This window comes from Benincasa hispida, chromosome 8, assembly GCF_009727055.1.
Source record: "Benincasa hispida cultivar B227 chromosome 8, ASM972705v1, whole genome shotgun sequence".
Classification (NCBI taxonomy): domain Eukaryota; kingdom Viridiplantae; phylum Streptophyta; class Magnoliopsida; order Cucurbitales; family Cucurbitaceae; genus Benincasa; species Benincasa hispida.
The window spans coordinates 18,399,148-18,404,691 of record NC_052356.1 but is presented as its reverse complement, the minus strand read 5'-3'; positions in this window follow the sequence as shown (position 1 = coordinate 18,404,691).

Here is a 5,544-nt window from a genome sequence, read left to right as displayed (position 1 = left end):
AAACAAAAAACAAAAAAAAGAAAAAAACAAAAAACAAAAAAACAAAAAAAAACAAAAAATACAACTATTAATAAATAAATAGATATGATTCCATTGTTTTAGTGTCCTAAAAGTCATGTCTAATCCTTCATGTTGTCCATGTGCCTTATAGTTATTCATGCTTCTTTGGTGTCCACTCTGTTAATAAACCACATCTACTTTGCCATTTTACCTATAAATAGATGTCATGGGTAGATGTTAAAATTACAATATATAGGTGAGAATATCCATTTCAAATTTGAAAAATTTGTGACGGATTGACCAAAAAATTGGGCCCAAAATGTCAAAATGACCCATTTTTTTAAAAAATAATGTCAATTGGACCCTCTGTGACATCATCGCCATACCAAATTTACGTAAATTGCCCTTACTTCTCGTCCTCTTATCCTTCTTTACTGAGTATAAGTCCCACCAAAACTAAAACTATTCTCATTTTCAAATTTATCCAAGGCAAACGACTTCGTATCACTCATAAACGAAAAAACTATTTCTGACTTGCAAACGAATTCTACTTCTTGTGTCGCACAATCGAATCTGATCGGTAAATCTTTCATTATGTGCCTAAAAATGTTCTTACACTGATCCGTAATGGGCTTTGTTGAGTCGGTCTGGGTTTAGAAATACACTGATATAGTTTTTTTTTTTGTTTTCGATGTTGTTCTGTGGTTGTAAGACGAGTAAAAAGAGTTTGTGAGCGAGATAAATGATGAGTAAAATCGGTAGATGGACACCAGAGAAGCGAATGTGAGCGAGATAAGTGAACCTATGGTTTTTTTTTGTTTGTTTTTCTTAGTTTTTGAATGTGTTATTGTGGTTTTGAAAACAAGTAAAAAGAGAGGAATGTGAGGATATAAGTTGAGAGCAGACGCACATCGGAGGAGACAGTTTACTGAGAGAGCAAACTGGAAGAGAGCTGATTACCGGAGAGAGCGACCACCGTTGAAGCGAATCTACTCGAGAGCGGATAGCCAGTGAGAGAGAATCTAGGCAGGAGAGTGTAATCTAGCGCAGAGGAAGTCTAACAGAGAGCAAATCACAGCCGAAGATTTAAAATAGGATTTGTTGTTTTACATTCTTTTAATTTTTCTACAAAGGATTTTTAATGATTTGAATTTTTTATTCATTACCAGAAGTGATTTAAAGATGGCTAACATGTTTTCACAAAAATAGCCTGTGAAAGCCGACCGATTTCCTCGAGCTCAAGTAACCACTTGCAGCCTAACATTGCTAATGTAAACCAGATAGTGTGAAAGAGAGCTTCCAACGCAACTACAGTGGCATCAGTTCAAAAGAAGAACAGATTTTTGGGCAATTTGTAGCGTTGACATGGAATGTTTATAACAACCCAATTGATCCATTCGCAATTGTTGCTTAGAGATGAGTAAAAAGGACAGATTAGTTCATTATCATCTCTCTCGTCTATAGGAAGGTTGTCACTTTTCTCGAAGGATAACTTTTTGTATGATGATGATTTGTGGCAAATCCCCAACACGAGTTTGATCGGAATCCAACAGTCCTCTTAATGAATACTGCTACTATCAAGTATTTTGGTTAATCTGGAGTTGACGAATAGAACCTTTTAACAACACTCCGTCAACCTTGGACAGAAAAATACAAGGAACATAGAGTTTGACAAATGATGACCGATGCTATGTACGATCAAGCCTAGTTTACTATACTGAGGTCGCAATGATGGGAAAAAACAAACAGAAAAAATGCAATTGACCTCAAATGTCTTCAAGGATGTTTCAAAACTTGGAGTACTATCTCTCTCTTTTTTTTCTAAGCATTCTGAGCACGAGGATGCTGAACATAGAAGGGTGGAAGGAGGAACATACACACCTAGTGATGATATGTTCCATGATATGATGGGGGACGTACACGAGGAGGACGAGTTGAACCAAGTTGATGTCTATATTTCGGACTCCGGTAGAGAGCGACCTGTGGATAAGAAGTGTCCTGATTGTGCTACTCGCCACAGGGAGGGAGTCAATCCCGAAAAGTCTATTTATTCGTACCTGGGGTCCATTGACAGTTCAGTATCGAAGTTGGATAGCCGTATATTGGGTTTAGATAGTCGTGTATCCAGTATGGAGGAAAACATGACTGACATGAAAAGGCAATTGTCGGCCATCCTGTCATTGTTGCAGTCTATGTGCAAGGTTGGCATCATTTTATGTCTTTATGTGTTTAGTTTTTACGTGTTCATAAACTCATCATTTTACATTACTAATTGAAGGGTTCCACGGTGAATGAGAAAACGACCAGGTCACCTACCCCATCTCGGGATCCTGATACGACTGCAACTGCCTCTGACACTCACATTCTCATCCCCCCTTTATAGCCCGATACCACCACTTCACCTACTCCCACCCCCCTTGTACAACCCGATACCACCACTGCCACGACATCACCAATTGACGTCGAACCTATACAGGCCAACGTCTCACAAACAGAGCTCGACATGTCTGCCTTATTCACCATGTCACATACAGAGGTTGACATGTCTGGCATCCCAAAGGGCAACACTTCTGGGATTGTTACGACCACAGAAGGAGTTCCACTGGTGAGTAATTTATTGATGAGTAATCTTTGTTTATATTTTTTTATTTTTTAATGAGTAATGTTTTGTTATCTGTTTATGTAGGAATCTCGAGAATTAGTCGTAAGAGAAAATCTGTTGATAAATATACACCCCCAACCCAAGTAAAAAAGAAAAGTGTGGTTAAACATCCTCTCCCAGGTGTAGCTACGTCAATATCCAGATCGATCGTCACATATAACGTAGCACACGATGTTCCACACAATATCCTAATAGAAATGATGGGTTGGATCTCGGACAACAATACAGACAACGAGGTTCAAGAGAACTCCTTTAAACCACTCGCCAAGTAATTCTTCAAGGAATTGATTACCCCGAATTTGTTGGTCGAGTGCGATGTAAGTGTCCTAGTCTTTACGTCTTTACATGTTGGCTATCTTATACTTTTACTGATATATTAATTTTTTGTGCAGACCATAAATACTTTATTTTATTTTATGAAAGATAAACTTTATACCTGGTTTGACATGTGCATGTACAAGTTCACCATCTTGCCAATTGGTGTAACGGTAAATTTTGATATTTCGTTTCTTAACTTCTCATTTCGTTAAGTTTCCTGGTCTTTACTTCTTTACTTAACTTCTCATTTTATTTGACAGAGTCACCTTAATGCTCATGGTGGGGTATTTAAACGAATAAAGAATAAGTCACTTCTGGAGGCTGTCCTAGCATGGAAAGATGAATGCACGTATAAGGACTATGTCACCGGTAAATTCGATGTCAAATGGGTAGATGTGGATTTCGTTTATATGGCAATGAATATCAATAACCACTAGATGGTCCTTGCAATGGACATTAACAAAGGCCACATATTCGTGTTCGATTCACTTTTGTCATACACACCAATGACAAAGCTGGTGAATTGGCTAGAGCTATTGACAGTCACAGTACCATCCCTACTTCACTACTATTACGTGGATCGATCGAAGCCGGACCTATCCATAGCCCGTTGGAAAATCTCGCGACCTATGAACGTCGACATACAACACGGGTCGCTTGATTGTGGCATCTTCGCAATCAAGCTACTGGAATACCTGGTGACTGGTGCTGATCCATCCGTAATCACTCAGAAGAAGATGAGTGAATATATGATACAATTAACGTGTCAACTATGGGCAAACACACCATATTTTTTATATGTATAGAGCATGTATTTTTTATTGTATTTTTTATGTATGTAAAAACATTCATTTATTTTTACTATATGTAAAAACATTCATTGTATAATTGAACATGTATTTTTTATGAAAGTTTAAAGTTCAAAGTTCAATATCAGAATTTTATCAGAACATGCATTTTTTATTTATGATGGAGATACTGCTCTTTTCATTGTATAATTTAACATGTATTTTTTATGTAAGTTCAAAGTACAATATCAGAATTTTATCAGAACATGCATAATTGAGCTTAGAACATTATATGGTTCAAGGTTCAATATCAGAACATGCATAATTGAGATTGGAGAAAGAGCGAGATTGAGAGAGCGAGATGTTCAGAGAGAGCGAGATGTTCAGAGAAAGCGAGATTGAGAGAGTATTTGTTATCCATTTTTGTTACAAGTATAAAGATTGAGAGAGTATGAAGTTATTGTTTTTTGTTACAAGTATGAAGATTGAGAGAGTATTTGTTATCCACTTTTATTACAAGTATGAAGATTGAGAGAGTATGAAGTTATTATTTTTTTGTTACAAGTATGAAGATTGAGAGAGTATGAAGTTATCCATTTTTGTTACAAGTATAAAGACTGAGAGAGTATGAAGAAGGAGAGAGTATGAATATTGCTATTATATAAATACTCCAGTTTGTTATTATCTTTTGTTTACAAGATGAAAGTATGAAGTATGAAGTATGAAGTGTTACAAGTATGAAGTATGAAAAAGTATGAAGTATGTTACGATGCACATCTCCATGATCATGATCCATTTCATTCAATCCTGAATGTTGCTCATTCATATCCACATCCACTGAAGGACCACAATCCATATAATCGAATGTTGATGGTATAGTGTTAGTAGACAATGGAATATCATCCTCTTCCCAACGAAACTAATATGATTCCTTGTATTGTCTATCTACAGCCGTATCATCTTCTCACATTTCCAAACCCTATTCTAACTCTTTCGTCTTATTTAGACTTCAACATTACAGCTATCTGAAGTCTACTAAGCTCTTCTTGCAAAAGAAGGAAGTGAAAATCATCATCATCCATTATGCATTGTGAGGGGCTTCAAATTCAAGATTATAATTAACTTTCAGGATAAGATCAAACTCTGAAGAACTAACTTTTGTAACCCTGTAAATGCGAGATTTAAGTTCTTCATAATTCAATGTAGGGGGCACAACGATTCCTTTCAACTGTCCCCCAATATACGAACTTTCATTCTCATCCCAATCACCTCCAAATCGAATAAATAGACACCTTTTTGTCATCCTACAAAGCAAGAGAACATTTTTCATTAAGTTGTACAAGCAATTGAAGTGTACTCTCGCTCTCTCTCAAAATCTCGCTCTCGCTCAAAATCTCGCTCTCTCTCAAAATCTCGCTCTCTCAATCTCACTCTCTCTCTCTTACTCTTTCTCTTTCTTACTCTCTCCCAATACAAAATTTTGTAATGCTACCTTTCCAGAAATAACACATAAAAAATAATTAAACAGACTCAAAATAATTCACCTTTCCGAAAAAGCTGTTCCTTTCTGAGAAAGCCTCATCTTGGAAATCCCCGTTCAACAAAACACTGTCGAAAACTAGAGAAGTGATCACCTTTGAAATAGAGTTTAAAGTTTAAAGAAATCACCATTGTATTGTGTTTAGGTATTATTGATTTGATTTGAGGCTTCCATCGTGAAAATTGTCAAATCAACAGTACACTGACGAGCAATCACATCAAACCAGGGAATTTCAA